Source organism: Crocodylus porosus, unplaced genomic scaffold, assembly GCF_001723895.1.
Source record: "Crocodylus porosus isolate Cpor-Errol unplaced genomic scaffold, CroPor_comp1, whole genome shotgun sequence".
NCBI classification, from domain to species: Eukaryota; Metazoa; Chordata; order Crocodylia; family Crocodylidae; genus Crocodylus; species Crocodylus porosus.
The window spans coordinates 18,908,017-18,933,948 of NW_017728910.1; the positions used below are offsets into that span (position 1 = coordinate 18,908,017).

The 25,932-nt window shown below is 46.9% G+C and overlaps 1 protein-coding gene across 6 annotated transcripts in view; it reads left to right on the forward strand.

The window, feature by feature from the left end:
* LOC109308453 (calcium-activated potassium channel subunit beta-2) overlaps window positions 1-25,932 on the forward strand; it is a 183,113-nt gene that overhangs the window by 93,190 nt on the left and 63,991 nt on the right. Inside the window, exons 1-2 of one of the 6 annotated variants that reach the window (XM_019532752.1) lie at window positions 6,883-6,977; window positions 7,583-8,717. The exons of the other annotated variants lie outside the window; for them this stretch is intronic. The gene's annotated coding sequence lies outside the window, so the exon portion shown is untranslated. Of the gene's footprint in view, window positions 1-6,882; window positions 6,978-7,582; window positions 8,718-25,932 lie in introns of those variants that run through there. 6 annotated transcript variants of the gene reach the window in all.

Genomic DNA, 25,932 nt, shown 5'->3' on the forward strand with positions numbered 1-25,932 from the left:
CAAATATGAACCTGTGGGGTCCTCCCCTCCCCTGCTTCCCACTTGGATATGGGTGCAGGGTTCTGATTCCCAGACTCTCACCTGCCATAAGAGCTCTTTAAGTTGCAAAGGTCTTCTCCCCTCTGTTCTGTCACTTGAAGCAGGCAGAGTTTGGGGCTGGTTGGGTACAAGTGGATATGGATGCTTTGTCTCAGGAAGGAGCAAGTTGTGTGGCAGTCACAGTACTGAAGAACTTGAATGGCCAGACCTGGGCAAGCCTGAAGCTCTCAAGGGTCTACCTTTAACCTCAAGCTCAGCCACTCTGAACCTAACCCCCTCGTGTACTGCATTGATATGGTGTCCAAGAAAGCACCAATGCCCGGCTAGAAGAGCCAGCCCACAGAGCCAGAAAAAGGAAAAATCGCTATTTAAGATCTAGGCCTCTCCCTCCACCTGTATTCTAGGACTGGGGAAATGTTCTCTGTTATTTGGGCATTATGTCCCCCCTATCCAAACCATCCTATACAAATCCATTGTCTAACCTCCTAGCAAAACTATACAATCAACCCTGACACAGCCACAAAATGTAATACCTTAATCTGCTATAGATAAAGCAGGCGACTGCAGCAGCTAATGTCCTGATGGTGCAAAGGTTGTTAAAATACCCTCAAGAGATCCAGGGAACAGGGTCACACACCCCGCTACAGAGAAAAGCAAAAACTCCCACAGTCCAAACTAATCAGACCTTGCAGCATAGGCGATGCATTGGAGGGGCATATGCCCCACCCCGAGATTGGCTCCACCGGTTTCTGCGGGCGGCCGCTGCTTGCAACCCACCCCTCCTCGCCAGCGACACAGGAGGCGGCATCTGCAGGCAGTCCCCACTTGCTGCTCACCATCTCCCCCCATGCCACCGACACCACCACCAGTGTGTGCAGGCAGTCCCCACTCCCCGACACTGATGCTGGCAGCTGCAGGCAGTCCTCATTCACCGACACCAGTGGCTGCAGGTGGCCCCCACTCACTGACACCAATGCTGGCAGCTGCAGGCAGTCTCCGCTCACCACCATGGTGCCCCTCCATTCTTGGGAGGCACCAGGCGGTCATGCCATGCAGTAACATTATTTTCTGACCCCAAATATGGTGATGAATTAACCCAAAGTGGAGTGGCTAGACCCTCTAGCCAGGAGCCTCTGGGTTGAAGTTCCAGCAGGAGCATTGGCACACCCCAGTCAAATCCCCAGCCTTGGCTGCACCCAACACCAAGTGCTTTTGAGAAAGGCCTAAATCCCTGACACACATAACAGCAAGAACACTTAGCAGACCCCATTCCTGCCACTGCACACCAGCTCAGATTATTACATTATAAACCCTTTGTCCAGCCTAAGGGATAAATATTCTTCCTTGGACACCCCTGCCTGACGCTATCAGAGCGTTCCTGACCAACTTGTGCCTTTTGAAGGAACTTCCATGCTGATTTTTGGAATGATAAAAAGGTTGATTTATAACGCGGGTAGGGTGGCCATCATAAAGGACACCTGGTTGTCCTCTGTCCTCTATTGATATGAACTCGGACACCTTTATGTCCTCTTTATGTTCTCTTAAAGAGAAATACGGAGGACATAAAGGCGTTGGGTTTCATATCAACAGAGGGCAGAGCAGCAGAAAACTGGACTGTCCTTTATGACAGCCACCCTAAACGTAGGACAACTTTGGAAGCAGTGCAGAGGCACCACTATTTAAAGCTATCATGCCCCAGCACTAGTAAAAAGATATCTGTGGTAATTTCTGGCAATTACAGCTCTTTGGCAAGTCAAAATTTGGCAACTCTTTCCCACCCCACTCCACCCCAAGCAGTTGCCCATGTGCTAAGAAAGGAAGGTGCTTTTTGAAATGCCCGTTGTTCTTAGCTGGGTTGCTGAGTGTGTCTTCACTGGAGTGTGTATGATCCTGTTCACAGTGTAGGCTTTTGAGCCCTTGTCTGAAAAGTTGCCATGTTAAAACAGGTCAGGTGTTCTTTGCTGTTTTTTTAAATAGCGCCCTATTTCACAGATTCATAGTCTGGAAGGGGCTTGTATAAGCAGAGCTTCTGTTGAGGGCTGGGTAAAAGAATAACCCTCCATGGCTAGAGCAGGCACATAAAACACTACTTGGCTCTTTGTGAATCATTGTGTTTGGTTGGTGAATTAAATATCATTTGCTTTTCAGTTCTTCCCCTCTGGTCCCTGGCGGGGTTCATAACCTGAAAAGTGCTCTTATCATGCACTAGATTATCCTAAATTATGCCTTGAGTGATAAATTAGCCAGAAGTACCAAGAACTATCCCATGGCTTTCAGTGAGAAGTAAAGGAGCTCATCTCTGCCTAGGGTATGACCCGTGGTCTGATAGATTTGTTTGTCTACTCTGGTACATCTTGCAAGGCCATACTAATGAGGATGTGCACAACTCACTGAACTTGTGTCAGCAGAAGTGTATTGTTTCCTATTCCCTTGCAAAGGTCCCCTAAGCAAATTACAAATGCAATAGGAAAAGGGCAGGGTATCTGATCTGATGAAGGTAGAGGTTTGCTGACCAAACACCACCACTCCATCAGGACAGGACCCTTTTCCTGTCACTGACTCCTTCCTTTTATTCTCTCAAACTGCCATTTAACGTATCCCAGCAGAGAGTTGAGGAAAAGTCAGGCAAACAAGCAGGTGTACTGCCCACTGGAAGCAGGTTGTGGGAGAGGTTAATTCACCCAGATGAGCAAAGCATAATAGGGATGACATGGGCTCCTGCAGGGCAGAGGGGGGCAGTTAACACGTTCCTGAGGTATCCACAGTTAGCCCAAGGGGCACGGGCACTCTAAGCATCAGCATTGTTTCATCTCCCTCCCCTCTCCCACATATGGAAAACTTCAGGGGGGAAACAGAACCGAGTTTTTATTGGATTTCTCTATGCTTTCTCCTGTGGTCAGGAGGGTCAGCCTCATCCCTCCGTTCTGCAAAGAAGCCATGCAACCATCTTCCCTTTCCTTCTCCTCAGGGAAGCATCTGCTCTTCTCCACCTGCCCCACTGCCCCATGGTGGAACACAGCAGAAAGCTGGTGAAAACAAAAGCCTCAAAATTGATTTTTAAGCTCCAGAAAGGTCAAATAAGAAGCAAAAAGATAGATGGGGCAGGTTTCCCTTTTGTCCCACTTCAGTGGAGGCCCCTGGCAACAGGACAAGATCAGGTGGCAGGTTATGTCTCTTCAGGGTTAGGTACAGACGTTCAAAAAGCCTGAGGCAGAATCAGTCAAACCTACACCGATTTCTCTAAGCCCCGTAGGTTGGATCAGGAGCGAATGGGACAGATGTTCGCCCATCAGTGGGGGGGCACACAGATGCCTGCACTGGCTGACATGGGCGACTGGTGCCACCTTACTCAGAGGGGGCACGTGCCCCACCTCCCCCCCCACTGACCGGTCAGCATCCGGGGGGGCTCCCTCCACGGCCGATCTCACCGACTAGGGGGAGTCGGGGGAAGTACCTGCATCCAATCTTACTCACTGGCTTCCAGGAGTGGCGCACCACTCCCACTCCCTGGCCAGTGCTCGCACGGGGGGCACCGGTGCTCCCACCGGCCCCCCCTGCCTGTTGCCTAAGCAGGAGTGTGACATGTCAGGGGTGCACCAGCACTCTCAGGGATGTACGTGCACTCCCATGCACTGCCTACATGTCACCACTGCTGGATGAGGCCAGAAAGCAGGGGATGCTTCCACATGCCTCCCAGTGCAGCTTCTCTCCCCAGCCCTGCCCCACCCCAGCTACCAGCAGCAGCGGAGGGGTGCCACCCCCCCAGCTGTGCTTATTCAGCCACGAAGGGGCCTCCGTTCTACACACACACACACACACACACACACACCCCTGCCCCCACTGCTGCCCAGTTCAGCTGACACAGGCAGGAACCAGGGCTGAGAGCCACATGGAGCTGTCAGCCAAACCAGGAACATGGTTGGCAGCAGAGGCTCCCAACCATGCGCCCCCCACCCCCAGCCATACTTGCTCTAAATCCCAGCTCTTGCCGTTTCTATAATAACCAAGGGACAGGGGCAGCCTGGCATTTGGCTGGAGAAGATGAGTGAGGCTGAGGTTAGCATCTGCAACAGGGTGGGGGCAGGGGAGCCAACAGAGGTGCCTGGGATGCCAACAGACTATGAGCTAAATTGAGTTGGGAGGGGATGCGGTATTGAAGGTCAATAAGCAGGCCTAACCTAAACTGATTAGGTCTGATGCTACATCCATCCAGGTCTATCTTAGACTGAGTTCCATCCATAAGTGAAGGAGGAAATTATTATTGGGGGGGCTGAGAGCATGTGCGATTGCATGCACATGCACCCAGCCCCACCCCCCAGCAGGTAAGTCTGTCATCAGAAAGGGGTGTGAGGGAGGGTGAAGATTGACACCCCCACAGTGAGGGAGGGAGTGGGGAAGAGGCAGAGGCAGAGGCTGGGGTGGATGAGGCCATGGGCCAGGTCATGGGATGCTCAGAGCCTGGGCAAATTGTCCAGGCGCAGTTGGGGGGGGGGGCCTCCCGCATCTATGCGCACCCCAGTGGAGGCCTCCAGATCTGTGCACGGGAAAGAGGAAGGCTGCTGTTGTGCACTGGGCTCTGCACCCCACCTTTGCCCCGAGAGCTTCACAATGCCACGTGCCTGCCACTGCCAGACAGGCAGGGGACACACCGCTCCTGGGGTGGCAGCAGCAGTGGGGCGCAGAGCCAAGTGCACAACAGAAGCCCACCTCCACCCTTTGCACAGACTGGGGGGGCATGTGCCCCTCCCCCCAGGCCTCTCTGGGGTGTGCACAGTGGCAGGTGCTCTCTCCCCACCTCGTGTCCCTGGACAAACTGCCCAGGCTCCGAGCATCCCATAACCCAGCCCAGGGCCCCATTCACCCCAGCCCCTGTCCCTGCCTCTGCTGCATTCCCTCCCACACCATGATGGCCTTGATCTGCCCCTACCCAGCCCTTTCCCCTTCACAGAGTAGACTGAAACTTGCCTGGCTGCCATGGTGGGCAGTAATCCACATGCCAGGGCTGCAATCCTGGCTGGCTATGATCCTGGCTCCGTGTCTGAGTGTACGTGCCCTCCTCCCCCTGCTGCAGCAGCCTGGAGCCCATGGCTGGGCTGCCCTGCGGCCCTGTTCACTGCCATGCATTTGGTGGGAAAAGCCCCGTTACCCCCAGCTTCCGCCACCTGTGGTTCTGCCATTTTTAAAGCAGTCTATGTGCACCGAACTTCTATTCTGTTACATGTTTAGTTTGGCTTTAGATTGGTTTCTGACCACTTATACCAGTAATGTGTAATATCTGTACCTAGCCTAGATGTCTCTCTGGGCCGACATGTCTTGGTTCACCTGCAGTCACAGAAGGTCAGCCATCTGTACCCACAGTAGCACCAGACAACACAGCACAGAGAAAGCAGGAAAGAGAAAAGATAATTATCTTTCCTCCAGCTCTCCCACCCCTACTCGCTGGCTGTGGTGTGCTGAGCGGGGCTCTACATCCATCTGGGAGTCTGGTCAGACCTAAATTATCCCAAATGTGCTTATCCAACAACCTCAGTTATCCAAAATGAAGTTGTGTCCCTAGTGTGTATTAATTGCATTGGAAATTAGCTCGATTATCTAAGGTTGTGTCCCTAGTGTGTATTAATTGCATCAGAAATTGGCTCGAATATATGAACCCTCGTTCATCACAATCAATTCCATCTCCCTTGTGCTACTCAGTAAATAAAGGTTTGAGTGCATGTAGTGCTTGTTGGAGGGGTTGACAATTGTCGATGCTTCTGGTTTGCAATACCACGCCTCTCTGAAGCCACAGGTTTGAATCTTGGCACGCCCTTCTCAGGATGTTAATATGGTCCTGGTTACCCTGCCTGGATCTTAAAAGTTTCATGGTCTGTGTTTCATAAGCACAGAATTTTCCCTATCTCCCTCCCCAAATACCCATTCTCCGTACTATGCAACATGCTGTCCTTCCTACCTGTTCGTTGGACTCCACCCCAGGAGTGGTGGGCTAACCGACTCTTGTTTGTAAAGCAACTTGGCTTCTCTTAGCATAAAAGTCAGTATATGAGTTGCTCCTACTGTTTGTTTTGTGTATTTGTAGGACCCTGGACACAGTGCAGAAAATGAGGTGAGATGTGAGCAGACAGTCCCTCAATTGAACACCTGACTCAGTATTTTAAGCTTCATTTGATTGCTTATTTGTCAGAAGGCCCAAGAAGTTTGCTATGTGGCTTTCTTACGTGAGAGTGAAATTAATTTTTGCAAATAAGAAGCAGAAAAGTATGAGTGGAAACAGCTTGCACTTGCATGTGCTTAAGGTTAGCAGCCTCCTCCTTCCAACCCCACCCCAAAGTAGGGTGCTAAGCCTTTTGTAAGTGGGAAGACCCTGTAGATGCCCCATGTCAGATAAAACAGGTACCAGAAGGCCCTTGCCACTATGCATAAGGCATGAAAATCCTCCGTAAGCCTGGCCAAAATTCTTCAGCCACATTTTTCAAAGCTGCTGAAAACACAGCTCTGTATTTGTAGCGCATTGTAGGTGTAGGTGCTTAATTTAAGGTGCCCGAATTTGCAAATATTGACTTCAGCCTGTGACTCAGTGTTCCCACCTGTAGGATGTTTACCTGCCTCATCTCAATGGCTCTAAAGCACTTTGAGATCCTCAGAGGGAAGCTGCTAGAGAACTGCAAGCTGTGCTGTTGCCACCCAACGTTTTCCCTGCTTGGCTGGGGGGGTCTTTTGGGGGTGGGAGATGTGTGCATGCTGACTGGTTTTGATTAAGTCCTTAACTACAAACACACCATTATCATCTGCTTCAAAAACAAAGCATTCTTAACCTCACCTTGAACTAACTTTCTCCTCTGACACTAGCTCTCAAAGAAAAATAGTCTTCAAAGGGCAGCATCCTTTCAACTTGAGCAACCTGAAAGAAATAATGATGGCTTATTATGCAGCAAAGAGAGGTCAGTCCACGCTCTAATTACTAAAGCAAGGGTTACTCGGTAGCCACCAATAACCTGGCTATTCTTCCAGCTGTAAACTGCTTTGTTTCTGAATCTTTCTAACTGGTAATCAGTCTCACGCAAAACTGAAAACCTGGCTCGCTAAAGCATGAGCTGCTGAGCCTCTCATTAAACACGAGTAGCAAAAACACCCCTCCCCCCGAGATTATTTACATTGCAAATGCCGTGACCAACATTGTGATGCAAACAAGGAATACTAGCAAATACTAGAGTTTGTCTAGCTATCTTGCCCTCTTGCAAATACCAAGTCATTGTTTCCCTGGGTACAGATGTGTTTGTCCCCATACATATGTACCTAGGAAATGCACAATATAGCACTATAAACATGATACATGTGTCTGTGTTAAGCCCATATGCAGTATACTTCCTCATTCTCCTTTCACTGTATTTTATCTTTAAATTGAGAGAGCTTTTTTATAACATGAATCATCAGAGAGGAACAGCTAGTTACCAAGGAGACTCCCTGATGAATCAGAGAGAGTGACTGGTATAAGATCTGGACATACTGTATCTTCTTAATTCATGAGATCTTACATTTTAAACAGGGGAAAAAAGATCCTATCGCAACCAACTGTGGACCATGCATTTCTCCTGCCAGCAAGAACAGCTTTTATTTTTGCCATAGAAGCAAATTAGCAAGAGCATCTTGTGTGGAATCAGTTAGCAGATTCAGACGAATGGGGGAATTTCTCTGGAGCACTCTGGATTCAGAAAAACAAATACCAGCCAAGGACAAAGTGGTCCAGATGGAGGTGACTGAAGAAAAGACTGAAAAGCTCTTATTTCCACACGGGAATGAACAAGAGGATGCAGTGGCAAGTGAGCTTTGGAGAAGCATCTGCATATCTGCTTTGCTCCAGCCGTGGCATTTCTAAAAGTAAAGGCTGTGTCACAAGGAAAGGTGTTTTCCTCCTGTTTGTTGCTGCGTGTCAGACACAGGACTGAACGGATCGGGTTTCTGATGTCCGTAAAACCAGTTCCAGGCTGGCTGGTTGCAAAAACTAGCCGCTATTCAGCACGGAGAGCTTTCATCATTCATCCTAAAGCTTTGCCATGACTTTTCGAAAGAATGGCAATGAGCCTGGTTACGTCTGATTTCTGCACAGGTTTCTTCCCGAGTACCAGGCAAAAGTGAGGGATTTTGCAAAGTGACAGCCCAGGCACGTTTTTTCTTTTTCCTGGCACAAATCTGAAGTGTCCTGCCGCTAATGGGAATTATGATAATGTCCATGAAACATGTGAACAGTTTAGCCAGCCGAAGGTGGGTAAACACAGCGGATGGGAAGAGGAGTTTAAAAAAATGTGGAGAGGACAAGGAGCTTTGTCAAATAAAGTTGACATGTGGGAAGCCCAGCTTTTGTCAACTGATTTTCTTCAACAGAGGGTCTCCTCACCCAGTGGCTTCTGACTGCTCATTGCAGGAAAATTACTGAACACTCGGGTGTTTTTCCTGTAAGAATAATAGTTAAAACACCCTTAAAACTGCAAGAAAAGTGAAAAAAAATATACAAGAGAAACATCGAGGGACACGATTGATGGAAACCTCCCACTTGCAAATAGGCTTTTTTTTTTTTCTCCCAAAGGTGAAAACTACAGAAGTATGTAGATTAAAGGAAAAAGCTGTCTGTCACAGCCAATTGAAATCTCCATATTGGGAACAGCTGGTCCACCGTTGCTAAGGTAACCAGATCAATTAAAGGTTGGGCAATAATGCAGGACATACTGAAATTGTATGAAATAAGGAATTTCCGTGAGAGTTAGACGGGCTGGGATGAAGTGTGTGAATGAAGATTAGAGTGCGGGAGAAGAAATGTAGGCTTTCCTGTTAAGTGTGTTTGGGAAGAGCAATTCCTAGAGCATTACCATTTGACAAGAAACTAATGCTAACCAGGTTGTTAGTCAAGGATTCAAATGAAGGGCATTTTCCAGGCAAATCGTTTCGAGCACTGTTCTCTGCTACAAATTGCATTCTCTCTCATCCCAAGAATGAAATTAGCTGTTAGTAGCATTTCTGAGCTGAAGCTAAAGGTTTAAGGGAATAATATTGTAGTGATGCATATTGTAAGGTTTATCACCACTCCAAAAAGAAAATTAAAAAGTGATATTATTGGGATCCTCTGTAGGCCTCCCATTTGGAAAGCCAAATCATCCGAACTGTTTAGCTTGGTGGGGACTGGAAATAGCATATGGAATAATAAAGCGGTATAAGAAACGCTTGCAGACAGAAAGCTGGTGTTGATACCAAGAGACGAAAGCCAAGAATTCCACGCTGTGACTGAACAGCCATCGCTAATTTATTGTCACTCTGTTCTTAACTTGATAGATTGTGTCTAGGGATGCTGAAAGGCTTTCAGATCAGCGCAGGGATTATATACCCTTATTTGCTGCACTTCTCAGGTATATCAGGGCTAGTTAAGAGGCATAGCAGCAGTCAGCTAAGACAGGTTTTCAGCATTATATTTTCAGGGATTTTCTTGGAGATTGGGCCCTATATATCTCGGGGGGGGGGGGATGTCCGTGATCATTTTTAATGGATGGATGGAGGCTGCTGTGAATCTTGGCACTTGTGAAAAATTGTGAGGGGAGGGCTGAGACGGCAGGAGCTCTACCGACTTTTTCCGAACAGAGTACAAACTTCCCTTTACACGTCTGCTAATAAACCTCTGTCCTATCTAGCAATAGCTTTGCTCGTCCAGACATTGCTCTGTCATGGAGACTGGTTATTCTAGCAAAGGGGTTAAGTTCTTGTTTCGGTGTGGATAATCATGTCTTAGAGGCATCGATAATACAATGGACAGAGACAATGTTTTTTTATCTGAAAGTGCTGATGCATATTGGGTGGGTTATGCTGAATTTGCATCTGGAGGGTCTGAGGCATACAGAGGTTAAGTGTCATGCCTAAGGCCACATCACTGGTCCTAGGCAGAGTCAGGACTAGAATTCAGGTCTCTTGACTCCAGTGTCAGGCTTTAAATGCTCCCCCAGACAGCCTGGCAAACTCCCTGGCTCTTGGGACCTTTACTAGGTTTCAAGGGCTGAAAGACTGGTGGTTAATACTGCTGCGCTTTGTGTTCTGTGTGCTTTACCGTTATCCGGACGCGACTTTGTTTGAGGGTTGTGGATGCTGAACGGGGTTGAGGGGAGTGGTCAGCAGTGATCTAACGTTGTTTCTAAACTTAATGAAAGTCAGTGTTGCCAAAAGCTAGTTTTATTACCTAGGATAGTGTTCATGAACACAGTGGTTTTGTTTTTCTTTTCTTTTTTTTTTTTTTTAAGAATTAGCTGTCAACCAAAGGAAGAAGCTGCTTCTGAGCCATAATGGCCTGTCATAGAAATGTGTGTTGTTAGAAAGCATGCTGATGTTGAAATGGGGGATTACGATATTTTTAGAGTGATAGGATGTTACCGCACTACAGATGATCTCTATTAGAGCATGTTCTGTACACCTAAATGCATCGCATGTTTGAAAAATGAAATGAATGAGAAACGTGGCTATTCCGTGCACCTGTGGCTGCTGTTGCTCTGCAGAGTCCAACTGCTGGAGAAACTTATGAAACAGTCATGGAAACAAGCGCTCTCAGTCAGGTGCAGGCAGTTCAGCATCACACAAAAAAATCCCCCATCCTGCCCAAAATTTCACAGGCCCTCTGCTAGTCAGTGGCAGGCAGGCAGGGCTTGTGGCCTTGCTAGGACTGGGAGGATCAGCTTTAGTGACTTCAGCTGTCAGGACATTTTTCGTGTCCTGAAGAGTGTTTAAATTTACCTTACTAGTTACTACCTAGTAAACTTACCTTACTACTACCATCGCTATGGTACCCGAACACCTTACACATCCCTCCGGCTTCACCAGACTGGAACAGATCAGTCACCCGGCACATTTTGGTTTGTGTTAAAGTTAACCCAGATCAAAAAATCACCTTATCCTGGCCAAGTGGCAGAGGCACCCGCATTAGTTCAGGGGCTGTGGCACGGTGAATAACTGAGCTGGGGATCAGACATCTGGGCCTCATTTCCCCCGGAAGAATAAACCATTCAGAGCCTGACGTAGTTAGGAGGAGCAAGTCCGTTCCCATGCAAGCTTGCCCGGCTGACCCAGGACCTGCGTCACTGGGCTTAAGAAGGAGCCCACAGCCAGTGCTCTTCAGATGGAGGCATGGGTAGTTGCAACGTGGGGCCCACAAGAAAAAGGGCGCAAAGAAATGGGAAGGACGGCGAGCAGGCGCCAATGCCTTTGCCATCCAGAACCTGGTAACTCTTTTCTTTTATAGCTTTTCTTATCTGGTCAGAGATTAATTGTTCCCTCTCTGCATGACTTTGAATGCCAAGGCTCAGGACAACGGAGAGAGTCTGGGAGCTCAAGACTAAACTTTGCCTGGCAGGTTTATACTTAGAAGCCCCGATACACCCTACTTGGCCGAAGTGCTGTGCACTGCTGGGATATCCCATGCAAAAATACTCAGTAGATGTTGTCTAGATGGTGTAATTATCCCTCAGGTTTTTACCAAATAGCTGACAGACAGACGTGCTAAAAGCCAGATTTCACTGGGCAGGGGGGTTGAGGAAGGGAGCAGAACGGAGCCGTCTCCGCCCTGCACTCCAGCCCAGGGACCAGGCACAAATGAATGTGAGGACTGCATGGTTGTTATGCAGGCTTCATCGCAGAGAGGTGGGGAGGGGCGGGATAGAGGTGGGACACACCGAGCAGCTAAGAGGGCAGCGTGATGAACTAACTCCCTGAAGGACTGCACAGTGCAGAGCGCCAGGAGCAGCCGGCCTGACACGCAGCTTCTCCCAGCACTCCCAGTGGACCCGCGTGTCACCTCCCAGAGACATGCCTGTCTGGTTGAATTGTGCTCTTTGGCTTGTAAATCTTTTTTAAATGCATCTAGCATTCTCCACGGTGCAGGTGCAAACACTGAAAGCTATTAATCAACAGAGATGAGCCACTTTCAGCAACCTCACCTCACACTACCGTCAGAACCAGAAAACTCAAAGTACATTGTTGCTGCTACACAGTGGACCATTAATTTACTGCCTGCTAAGTAGATTGGCCTTTACTATGCATTAAATTCAGGTTCAACAGCAGAGATACTATTACAGTGATTGTAATGGTAGAAATGCATTTTTACAGGAATATCTTTAGTTTCACATAGAAAGCTTGGATATCCTGGCTCCATTTCAGTCAGCTGCACAGCTCTCATTTGCCTCCGGTGACCAGAGTTTCACCTGTAAGTGTCCGTTTATGTCCGAGTGCTTCAGTATTTGCTGCGTTTAGTATTAGGTGGATTAAGAGGTTGTTTCAGCTACCACAGGTAGAAGTAGGCTTTCGTACGTGACTGTAAACAAGACACTAACCCAGGAAACAGTTAAGGTGGTACACTGTAAATGTGTATTCGTGGAGCTAGGCAGATAGCGTCTTTTCATTTGCACTGAATAATTCCTCCACTTCAATGAAATGCAGAAGTCTGAAAACCTGCGAGGCTCCAATCCAGCAAAACACTTTAGTGTATGCTTAACTTTAAGCCCAAGTGTTATGTCATTGCCTTTAGCAGGACTGATTACAAGCTTTACGTGAAACAACTGTTTAAGTGCTTTGCTGGCTCAGAATGGAAATGAACACCAAAAGGATGTGGCCATTTCACTAGGTCCTTACTGTCATCCCATGTGGATCAGTCCCTCCCCAGCAGGCCTTAACGTGCCATCGTCGCCCCCTTCACACCCTACCCACATTGTGCTCTGAAATAAGACCGCGTTGTTGGTGCAAAATAACAAGTAGAGCGTTCATCTGAAGTGGACGGATATAGATATCTCTGTTGACTTCACTGGAGTGTCTGGGCCAGCTTACATCAACTGAGGACCAAGCCCAAGGCATTTCACCAGGCCTGACCTAATCATGGATTCTCCTTACTTGCCAGTCTTGGTCATGATCTGAGTGGGATTAAATGGGTAGGGCTTATTTCCTCTACGATAGTCCCAGACTTGTCTGAGACACACTAGAGACGTATCTTTTCTAGCCATCGGGTGGTCTCCAGTGGTCCACAAGCTGGACACCATGGTCTGGAAAATGCCCATGCAATTTCATAAGTCTCTTTACCCCTTGCTGCATCAAGGTCTGCCTTCTGCAGCATTTACCAGGCCAATATGTGGCATTGTTATGAGGCCTTTAGGAGAAGGTAGAAGTTATAGCTGCATGGAATGGAGATGCAAAGATCCACGTGGGACACTAGAAAAACACTCTGGCCCCTTTTGTGTCTCACCAGGACCCTAAACCCAACTCCATGCCCTCTTTCCCCTGCCTCCATTACATGCTTCATCCTTCCTTCACTCCTCTGTGCTCCTGCAATCCCACGTCTCACCTCCCCATTGTCTCTTGCCTGCCCAAAGCTTCCCCATTTTGGAACCAGCTGCCCAGGCTTCATGATCAACATGATTAATCAACAGCTTTTAGACCATGGAGTAACGATCACCATCCCCTAATCCAATCCGAATGAGTATTAGAGGTAAAAGTTTTACAAAATGATTAAATTCTCCATCAGCTGCAGATGAAACAGACCTCCTTTTAATCACGAAGACATGGCCTCATGTGTATTATAGGACATTAACACCCCTTTAGGTGTAATAATAGACACAAGACCAAGGGCTAAATTATAAAAGTTCTCATGGGCCCATAAATTAATAATTTTGTACTTCTAGGTAGCTCTCACTGCTGCGCACGCTTAAAGTCACAGAACAGTGCTGTTATCAGTTATGCCTACTGCAGAGGAGAGGACAATGAGGATGAGAGTGTGTGATTTGTCCCCAGTCATACAGTAAGCTCATAGAAGATCTGCGACAAGAGCTCAGAAATCCCAGTTTGTCATCCTCTACTGCAGAGGTAGGTAGCCTTTTCTGGCTGCAGGCCCAAGTGACCCAGCTACCATCACCACTTGTCTCTGTGACAGCCCAGGGAGAGTGCTAAAGCTCAGTCAAAGCCCCTCACTGTCAAATACTGCCAAAGCCCCACATTCATGGGCTAGATTAATGGTTCCCTGGCCCGGATCAGGCCCGAGGACTGTAGGTTGTCAACCCCTGGTCTATTGCAACCCGTAGCAAATAGTTCCTCCTCCTTACACGCATTGTGTTGTACCAAAGACAGGGCAAGGTGGCACCTTAGGCTGCATCTACACGAGCATGTGCATGCATTTTGTAGCACCTCAAAGTCTTTGGAGGCACTGCAAAGCTCACCCTGCGCATGTGATTTGGTCCTCCGTGATGCATATTTCCAATGCAGAGGCAAATTTAGATACTGGGAAATCCCAGTATCAAAAAACACATGGAAAAAAAGCAGGGTGGCACACGTGGCAGCAGCGTGCGCCACCCAAAATTGGAGCCTGGCCAGCCAGAGCCACACTCTGGCTGCAGGCCAGGCTCATGGCCACTGGAGCCCTGGGAGGCCCCCAAGCTCCCAAGTAAGGCTGCTGAGGCCAGCCCACGTCCTGGCCCCACCCAGAGCATTTTTCCCCACGTTAACTTCACATACAGAGCGTGTGCCAGTGCAAAAAGGAACAGCACAAATTTGTGCCCCTGTTTTTTTTTTCACGTGGCAACGGCACACCCCTGCTCAGGGGAACGCAGCCTTAGAGAGGGGGAGGCATGAGCTTTCATCTGCAACAGCCTACTTCTTCAGGTGCTGTGAATGGACCCTGCCCTACTTCCTGCCTGACTTCAGAGCTAACCACCTGTCTACAGCATGTTGTAGGAAGGCTGTAACATGGATACTTATTTTTAAAGGCTTTTTTTTTAAAAAAAAGGTTCAATTCGAAGTATCCATCCAAGAATCAATTTAACTAAGAGGCTAAAAATAACGGAAGTAATATCAAATAATCCATACACACCGCTGTCCACCCCAGCAAAGCAAGAGTTTCAACGCGGTTCAGTGCGTCTGGAGAGCGGAAGCTGCAGGAACCGACCCAATGCATGGACTAACTCTGGGAGCACACTGATATCACGTTGTGTATGCTTGTACTGTCCCATACTGCGAGACAGCGTGGCTTCCGTTCAAGGATTTAAACAGATGGTAATGTAGCTCTTAGAAGTATAGACATGCCTAATTTCATGTGTAATAAGTACCGAGGGCTCAGGTTTGTCAGTAAAAATGACGCTGCTTTTGGTTAGAACATAAGCAGACCAAATCTGCTCAGGTTTCTGACACACAGACTTTGAGGGACATGCTCAGCAGCTTAAAGCAGCATTGTCAGTCCCACAATAGCATTACGTCTTCTTATATGAACAGCCAATCCCACACCAGTAACTTGATTTCCGTCTTTATTCCCATAAGAGTTTGGTTTAATTTTGGCCCAGTTCATCTGGAATACCAACATTTAGCAGGTGCAGACACGGGGCATTGTGTTACAAAGTATCTCTGCAAGCAGGGTTGTCCAGAATCCAATGCAAAAATATAAATCAGGTTTTTTTCAGATAAGGTGGTCTCCTTCCTATACACAAAAAAAGCCCACAACCTAGCCACAGCAACTTCTACCTAAAATCTCTCTCTGCCTGTCTATTCCTTCCAGAATGGCTGGCCACTAGAAATCTCTCACACCTGGAGAAGCTGGCAAATAATCATGCTTTTACAGTGACCAATGTTGTGGACACTTGGTCAAGGTCCCTTGTCCCAAGTAATGTAAATTGTCTGCAGTTTTTACATATATGCTCATCACACGGGACAAGTATGTATGCTGTTATTATCAGCACACTTTATGACTTGAGTGTGTGAATGCTGAAATTTCAGTTCCCTGCATGGATTGTGGCAGTCTGCAGCAAACCTGACTACAACTAACCGAAGAGGTTAGGACCTGTAAATTGGGCAAACGATGAAAAGGAGGAAGCCTGTCATTCATTTCATGCTGGTTTATAATCTCTTTGGAGCTATCAAAATTGGTTCCCATTGCATTATATTTAATAACCTACTGATATAGTCCAGGCCAGAACTCAACTAGTGGTAGTCCATCCTATCTTCTATCTAGCCCTGTGAAAACCAGCTCTGCTTCAATCAAACTGATTAGAAAACATACCCACCCAAGTGGAAGAGCTGCAGTAGTAGTTTAAGCATCCCACTGCGAACAACTGAAGTCTTGGGTGTACATCTGGTACACCGGGTCACATCCTGATAGCCTCAGGTTACCTCTTCGGTTAAACCCAGAATCAAGTAGTTTGCTCTCAGGAGTTTTCTGGAAGGTCTACGCTTCTCGTGCTAATGTTGCCCAGGAAAAAAATACTGCCTGTCAATGGTGTTAATTTTACGGATTGCAAAACACTTTTGGGAGGCAAGTGTTATGAAAGCATAGAATAGCATTCCTCATTACTACTGAAAGATTAAAATGTGAGATGTTCTGGTAGGACAAGATTCAGCACCATCTCCGGCCCTGGGAGCCATGCTCCTGAGTCCTGAGGAGCTAGATCTGCTTTACCAGCTGTGTCCTTTCCTCTCCATCCCCACCACTGAGGGACAGGGATGACTTAGTTATCTCCTGACCCAGCAGCTGAAACGTCTTTGTTTCTGCCTGTCATGCATTTCACCCACGCGCCCACCGCTCCCCTACAGAATGCTGCCCAGAAACCTTTTCCTACCTGCCACTCTGAACTCACTCTGCCTTTGACCCCTTCGTGCCCGCGCATCCCCTTCCCCCGGTGCATCTCTGCCCTCGTTCTGTCCCATTCCCCCCCGCACACACTTCCCGACTGTCTTCTTGTTTCCAAAGCAGGGAGTTTTCTTTCTGGCCTCGCTGCTGCCCGTTGTAGTGCCTTGCCAGGGAGTGCTCTGGCTCTGTCCCACTCTGCTGAAAAGTTCTCCATTTTCCCTCTGCTCGAACGGTGCCTCTTTTTCTAATGTTCCAGCTCATTATAATCAGCCAGGGTCATCCCCCCGCAGGCAAGGTCTCATCACTATCTTTGCGATATTCCAAATATTGCCTTATTTTAGCCCAAATATCATCACCTCCTCGTAATGTCATTACTGACTAGGAAAACTGGCTCAGCTTCAGTTACTGATAGTACTTCAGACTTCATTTTGCAGGGTCAGCTGCAGAGATAATATACCTGCCACTGCCAACAGAACTGGGCGGCTTTTAATAAGGCCCAGCAGGTGAACTGAAATATCCAGAGGTCTGGGCCCCCTCAACTGCTCTCATGAAACGCTAATAGATGTAAATCAGTAGCACCCTGTTTTGCACAATTCTTCCGTGGTCTTACACATACACAAAAGGGAAAGCATAGCCATTCAGCCGAACTGACTTTGCATTTAGAGTGAAGCACATAGCAGTAAGGAGCACAGTGCTGTCTTCTTGGAGAGCATGGCGTCTGTGACCGTGGAAAGTAGTCTGCAGTGTTGGTGGACAAAGATGTTTAAAGGTGCAATGTGTAGAGAAAAAGAGAAGGAGCCTTTCAAGATACAGCACGCCGGATCTTATGTGTTCACGTCATGCTGTCCCTGATGCTTAAAAACGTCTGCTCTTCTTTTCATGTGAAGACCCCCCATGGTTTCTATGTTGAGATGCTTTAACAATGAAAGTTGCAGGGCTGCCCCGTCATGCCAAGCCTGTGCCACACCAAGCCTGGGCTAGATCCCTGTGCAGGGGAGCCCAACCAGTCTAGACCAGGGGTACCCCACAGGCCAGACATGTGGTGGGGTTCAGTCCACAGGCCACACTCCACATGGGGTCGGTCCATGGGTGCAATCCAGTGCACCAGATCTGACCCCACCTATGGCCTGATCCCATATGCCAGCATGATCTAGGGCACAGGGACACATCTGACCCACGGGTCTGGAAATCTATCAGCAGGGCAGCAGCACTAAACACTACCATCTCTCCCCTACTGCCGAACTTCCAGACCCACGTGGAGCCCTGTGGGCCGGAGGACACGGCTCCATGGGCCAGATCTGGCCTGGGGCCTAGATGTTGAGCATCACTGGTCTAGACTGTAAATACTTCGAGAGAGACCATGAGGCAGCTCGTGAGCTGATGCGAGTCCCTGCCGCTCTATTGGCAGCTGAAGATCTGTCCTGGTTCTTCATCTAGGAGAGCAGTCAGGGCTCCATTCAAGTGCAGCTCAAGTGTCTTCATTTCAGCAAATTAGGCCAGAGGTGGCAGCAGGTAACTAGTTTGCAAACAAAAGGAGGCTTGCGTGATTCACTACACTGCACTGGGCCTTAAAATTATAAGCAGGAGGCTTAACAGCTGCTTCGTGTAAGCAGCAACTGCAAGGACAGCAAGCAGGAGGCAGAAGATGTTCTGGATGTTTTCATCTGGTTCCTGTTGCTAGGGAAACTGCCTCCTTGATATCCGTGTGTTCGCCACATCTGGGTCACTTGGGCTTTGGCTCATAGAAAGTAAAGAATAAGTTAAGGTTAGGGAGTAATGAGGAAAAGAGAAATGGCTAAAAACACCAGAATACTCTCTCTCTTTCTCTCTCACACACGCACAGTAATACATATACAGTTAGGGGTAGAGACCATATCATTATTAGCACATATATGTACTGTTAGACTTCTATTAATCTGTATAGTACATGCTGATAGATAGATAGATAGATAGGCAGGCAGACATAAAACAAGTTTAATTTTTATTACAAGCATTGCTACAGGATTGTGGAAGGGACCTCAAGAGGTCATCTAAACCAACCCCCTGCTCAGGGGAGGAATATCCCTGCCTAAACCATTCCCAGGATGTCTGTCTACCCTCCCCTTGACAACTTCCAGGGCTGGAGAAGCCACATGGGACATGGCCACTTCATGACACAACATGTCAAAAACACACCAGAGAGATCTCCCTGTCCTGTAATCAGGTTGTAAACACCTTACTAAGCAATCTCTCATTGATCATTATCATTATTTTTATCAAATTAGAGCTCAGAAGCCTCCATCGTGGTTGGGGTCTCACTCTGCTAGGCGCTGGGCTGACACAAAAGAAACGCATAAACCAAGGAGTTTATAGCCTCCATCTTACACCTGTGCAGAACCCTATTGCAATCGCACGGATTCACAGAGGCACCAAGGGATCCTTGTTGGATCAAGGCCCAGATTAAGACAAGATGCAACCTGTAAATAACACAAAATGCAATGGAAGGAGGAAGGGGAATCAGAGTGAGTGCAAGGAGATGAACGTGCCCCAGTTGAGTCTGCCACATTACTACAGGGTTTGGGGTGGGATGAGAATGGGGGATATAAAAATATCAAGTCCTAATTCTACTCCTACGTGCAGTTCAAGTTGACCTTACGGCAAGACCACTGGCAACTTATACCACTTTTCACTGGAAACTCTGGTGTGTTTCTAAATATGGCCCCAATTTTGTTCTCTTGACCTTGCTATAAATCTAGAGTAGGATTCTTGAAGCTGTCAGATTTTCTTACTTTCACAGTTTGTATTATGTGAACTTGGTGTCAATGAAAGCAGAATTTGGCCCTAGGAGATGAGTGTTTAAATGTCTTGCTTCACTGTTTGTACCTCCTTGGAATGTGTGAAATTTAGGCTTTAAGGTTTCTAAGAAAATCTGACATAAACAGAAGAAACTTTCTATGTGTTTGGTGTTTTAAGTAGGAGAGTCATTTCTCATGTCTGCTGCCCTATAACACTGAGCAGGCTGAACAAAGAGGAAACCTCTTCCTCTCTACCCCAACCACCACCCTTTCTGGGAGCTTATTTATCTGGAGTGTTTTTTGCTGTTGTACCTGGTCTGGTGCATGCCTGCTTCTCTGTTTTGCTGGCAGCAGACTTTGCAGGTGTCAGAAAAAGAGCAAATAAGGTCCGAGGCCACTCCGGGAGCCAGGATGCAGGTAGAAAGAACTGCAAATTGGTAAGCCGGTACCTGACACGAGCACCCAGCATCGAACTTTGCCTGGGGACCCCCCGAATGCTGTGCAGACCTGGCTCAGAAATGCTGTCCTCCTGCCGTGGCATTGCGAGGACTTTTGTCAGAGACACCGGCTGATTTGTGTGCTGCGAAGGTAAATCACGGTGGAGGAATCCGGTGTCCGGACGGCGCTGCCTGACTTCTCTGCTGAGTTCTCCAGCAGTCAGGGTTGATTTTCCCCAGTCCGACTGCTCAATTCCTGCCTTTTTCTTTTGTGGAGATTTTGTGCTGTGGTAAGCAATACTGACTGATTATTGCATCGTGATTTTCGGAAGCAGCTGTCGGTTTCTTTCTATAGCCTTCATTAGAGAGGTCTGGAAGTACCAAAAGGAAGTCGTTAACCCTTGAGCTCTTGCGCACTAGTTGAAAGCACCAGCAGAGCATCTGTGGGGTATGCTGCAGTTGCATAGTAATGCTGTTTCTCCTGACAGGTAATGATGATGCCTGAGCCTTGAACACAACCTTTTGTGCTGTTTCTCAGTGACTTTAAATGGCAGCTTTGTGTGTTGGTCCTCTGGCCTGCAGTTTCTTGGGCATTTTGCTATGTCTGGATGTTTCTTTGAGGCAGCCTGCCTTTCAGCAAGTCTTCAGCACTTATTCCAAAGGGGACATGTCAGGACCTGCATTATCTGCAGGATTTCAGTGTCCTCTGGGCCCTAGTGCTGATCTAGTTTGTTGTATCCCCTTTGCTCCTTGCTTTGCAGCATCATCCCCGGCCTGGCTGTTATCACAATTGGATATTATTTTAGGATGTGGATGCTCATGGATTATTATTCATGTAGCACCAAAAATGTGCCAGGTTCTTTGAAGGTGCATAAGCAGACCTGGCTTCTGCCCCAAATGAACTGCTAAGGACTCATTTAATTAACAAACCTGCTGTTTTCATATTTTCCACATCCACAGCCTGCCTTATGGTACAGTACTAGACTGCGAGTGAACCAGTTCAACCCAGCTACCATGATCTGCCATGGTTTCTTGGCCCCCAGCTATTTTGTTTCCAGCTCAGATTGCATGTATAGTATGGTACAGTGCTTCATACCTGAACATAAGGTGCCGTTTATCCCCATGATTAGCTAGGATTTGAAAAATATTAATGGCTGTTCCTATGAATGTCTCAGTGGCACGGAAGCATGAAATTTAGCATGGTTTCTTCCCTGATCTTATAGGTGGCACATTTGTTTTGCAGCAACATCATCACTGTTGCGGTTTATCAGCCATGTACATGTAATAGGGTGAGGGTAACAGATCTATTTGCCAGCCTCACTATGGAAGTTTAATAAATATACTGACATCATCTTTGGAAACAGAGAGCTTTTCTTGCACTCATACTTACTTCTCAGCATATTCAGGATAAAGCCTTGTTGTCATTTTGCTATTGAAAGCCATCACCTTCTTGCCTTTAAAATGTCACCGAACTTTTCTCAGCATCTATAAATGCTCAGATGAGCTAGGGTTTGCCTATTCAAGAACAGCAGCTCATGAGAACTGGTGATTCCCGTGTCCTCGCCCTACATCTGTTGCTTTGAGATGAGCTTAAGCCACTGGATTCAGAGCTAGACACAGGATCAAGGATTCGAAGTTTCAGGTTCTGCAATTTGGAACCAAATCCCCAAGTTTCTCGATTCTCCCCCTAGCCAAACGTTTGAGAGGTCTCAACTTAAGGCACCTAGAGCTTGTTTTGGATCCTAGCTCTACTATTGATGCTACAGCCGGTCAACTAAGTTCTATGCAAGAGATGTCATTCAGTGCTATATGAGTGGGCACCACGTTTAAGAGAAAAGATATTCACATTGAGAAAACACTTGTCCCTTCCAATACAGACTCTCCTAGGTCATTGAAAACCACAGGGTTGAGCCAGGGAGGTGGGGTTTATGTCTAGATTTGGATACGTTTTAGGCAGCTGTAGGTATGTTTCAGGGGATATCAACCCCATCTGGTACAAAATATCATGTCACTATGTGCAGTTTCTCCAGCCGACCAAAGTCAAGAACCAGTGAGGCCAGCTGAAATAACTGGCCAGCTGCTTGCCGCCATTCATTATACCTAGACGCACCTCCTGAAGGAGTCTCATTGAGTCCTACAGGACATCTAGCTTTAAGTTGTGTCGTTTGAATGAAGTCTGCCCCCAAACTAGCTAACAAACCCTTAACCTACCTTCCATCTCAAGTCTCTGTGCTCTAGCCAAGGGCTGAGGAGTGCTGTGTCTTTAGATTTCAACTTTAATTCATTCTTTAAAAGAGATTACCTAAATCTCTTAAACAAATTGTAGTCTAGTCATTCCACATTTAAGCATTCCCACTGAGGTGAACTGGTTGAATAAAGCAATGGCAGCTAATATCACAGCTGGGAGTTGTGTTTCTATTCTGAACCCAGTGTACATGACCACAGTGAAGTCACTTAACTGCTCTGTCCCTCAGTGTACCCATCTGTAAATAAGGTTAGCAATATGTAACCACCGATATAAACCTCTGTGAGAACTTGGATGTTGGCTGTAGCCTAACCAAGAGAGGGAGGGGGGTGAGCAGGGCACAAGCCCCTAAGCGCAATGCACAAAACTGCCATTGAAAGTCACTCAAAAGCAGCACAAAAGATTATGCCCAAGGCTCCGGCATCACACCTGTCAACATAAACGGCTATTACTATGCAACTGTGGCGTACCCCACAGATGGTCTGATCGTGGTGGGTGTAAAAATAGCCACTGCCTCTGGCTCTGCCACTGCCCCATAGTCTGCTGCTGCCCAGAGAGCAAAACTGCCTAGCTACAGCTGTATCTGTGGGATGATATCAGTGCAAAGTCCTGTGCTGGCTGCATGTGACCTGTTGTTTTCTTTTACCGGTGCTTGGTGTCCTTATTGCTTTCTGTGTTTCCTGTATGTGATCTTTTGGATTCGTTCAATGTCACCGGCAGACTGGTTTTGTGAGCATGCCAAGTCCTACGTCATCAAACTGTCATTGTTAAAGATTGGCTTTAACCTTATGCGGCTTAGTGATTTTGGCTCTGGCCCCCTCTGATATGGGGGCTTGTGCATTTTGGTATACTCCCTGGTATACTATTGTATACTAGAAAATCCCTAGTATACTAGAAAATGGCCATTTTGGGCCATTCTCTTCAATGTACTGCTGTTGGGTGATTGCCCTGTTTTGCAGTTAATATCCAGTTCTTCCTCTCTTTCTCCCTTTCTCTTTTCTCCCTCCCTTTTTCTTTCCCACTTCCTTTCTCCCCCACCACTGGATGCAGTCATCTTTGCTTGCGAAGGATGAACAGCTATCAGTTTATGTATGTCTTAAATATATCAGTAGTATAAGAATGATGTTATGGCTATGATTCTCTAGAAATTATGCAAGAGGCAGGATTTCTGAGGGTGATATCTTTTACTGGACCGACTGCATAGGGTTAGAAAAGCTTTTGAATGCAAGACAGTCTTCAGCAGGTCTGACCAGTAGAAGCCAAGCACAGCGTAGTAATAAACAGTTATGGGCCGGGGGACAGAAATGGCCAGATGTAGCAGACGAACAGCAGGAAAAAAGAAGCTGATTTCTGGGAGATCAAGGCCTATCAAAAGGAAGGAAGGTCATCCTCACCTTTCTTGTGTGGAAAGCACTCAGGAGCTAGGTAGGTTATAACCTGCCATAAACCAGTGTTAAGTCCTTAGTTTGTATTACCCAGGTAGCTGATGCATTTTTGTTTGCACGTTCACCTTTTAAAGGTGTTGGGTAGATTTCCATTGAGTATGTGAATAGTGAGGTCAGACTGGGAATGGTTGGTCTGTGAAAAATGCAGGGGTGGGCAAAATGCAGCCCGTGGGCCAAAAGCAGCCCGCCAGGCCATTCTATCCACAGCGCCCCTAAATTTTTTTGAAAATGTACATTGATCTGCCCTTGGCTGCCTGTCATGCAGCCAAAACTCAACAAGTGGCCCTCTGCCCAAAATAATTGCCCGCCCCTGTCCTAAGGGCGTACGTGGCTGTCTATAGATGTGCTCATTAGCGTTCTAATTAGAACATTCCAGCATCACCTCAGTGTCACGTGTATTAAGCCCCCCAGCATTTCAAAATGGCCTGGAGGCGTTTTAACTAAACCTCATCAAATGAGCTTTAGTTAAAGCACCTCTGTGGCCATTTTGAAATGTGTGGCGGGGGCGGGGCTAATACACATGACGGTGAGCCGTTTTAATTAGAGCAGCCTGTGTGTCTGCCCTTTATATGTTTTCTGTGAGAGTTCATTCTGGTGCACAGTTGCTGTTTAGTTGCCATGATGGCATTAGGTGCTTTGGATCACATTTTGTGAAAGGCATGCAGAGGATCCATAGATATATCAATAAGACTTTCTGTGTGGCTCTTTAATGCTTCAGAAATTAACCCTGTTAAGTGGAGGTGATTAGCATTGGCTAAATTGCAGCAGTGTCCTTCAGCGCTGTGAGAGAGCAGCACAAACAATTTTGCAGAGTTTTGTTTATAAGACTTGCCAGCATTTTATTATTTTGGACAAACAGTCCATCAAAACTGTGCCAAATTCAGAATCCTCCCCATTTTGCGACATGATTTCTTTACAAGGTTTCTAGGTTCTCCCAGGAGAACAGAGCCATCTTCCAGTCCAATTTCATGAATGATTTTCAAAATATGAAAACAAGAAAACTGTCTTTTCGCATTTATTTTAGGGCCGCCTGCTTATATTACAGTGAAGATATTTAGTTGGAATATCTTCTACTTGGTACCAACTTTCTACCAGTATCAGAAAAGACTTCTGTGAGTGCATCTTATGCTTCTCTACCTTTAACCTGCTGGGGTCCTTTGTACCTGCTTCTGCTGTAAACTTTATTGCTGTAGGTTTCTTCTTCCTGGTAGTACTGTGCTCCGGTTCCCTCGTACAGCTGTTCATTATGGTAAACTTCTACAAAACTTCAAGCACACTTGACTGAAATGGAGAGCCATAGCTTTTGCTTGCTTCAAGTATACTACAGATCTCTTCAGGCTATATTAGCTTTTGCTATCCTCTTAACAATGTGCTATGTTTAAAGAAGAACTTTAACACCGCAGCATTTTCCACATACATTTTCCAAATCAAAAAATATAAGTGTAATGAAGTGGCTAATAGCTCCGAGGACACCGCTGTCTATGGGATCCAATCAGAATTGCCCAATCATGTGCACAACTAACACGCAGGTGAGACTATTTCTAGTTCAAATGGAGGCAGCTGGCCTTTTGCAAGAGGATGCTCTGAAGTGCACCTCCTTAACATCACTGTAACTTCCCCAATACCGGTGCTGTACAGTAGCAACCCTAAAGGTCTAGCTTTCTTCCCGTCTCCTAATATCAGTGTCTTTTCTACCCTTTCTGGCAGCATTTTACGGCCTAAGAGCCCCTTTCCATCTCAGTTTTGCTAAGTTATAAAAGAACAGACCCCAGAGTACTGTGGACTATATGTTACAGGCCACAGCTGCATCAGTAAAGGCATTGGGGATTTTTTTATTGGCTTTAATTAGGCAGGACTGGGCCTCATCTCTGCACACAAAACACCTGTCGACTCGCATGAACGGAGGGACGGCGGTCAGATTGTCTGTGATCCTAAGCTAGAAAGTGAGTTGAAAGTGGCTGCGAGGGCCACAGACTGAGGTTGAAAGGACATCCCTTGATGGAGCAATTTAAATTATCTCTCTCGATTCTATCATTCCTGCTTCCCTACCCCTCAGTCCTGCAGAGCGCTGTATTTCTGTGAGCTAATTTAAAAGAGAAAATCCCTCCTAATCCGACTTACTCCTGCAGTCAAAATAGGAGTATGTTTTATTTTCAATCAAATACAAATATTAAGCTCTTGGAGGCAGCGCCATTCCATCCTCCATCTCTGTAAAGCACGTAGTGTATTAGTAGATTTGTGAAATAATAAATAAAACACCTAATTTAATATACTTGTGTTCTTAGAAACCCACTTCATTACATGTTTTTTCCATTAAGTACCGCCCTGTGCGGTCACATGGCCGTTTCCGTTTCAGGCTTGAGGAAGGATGGTA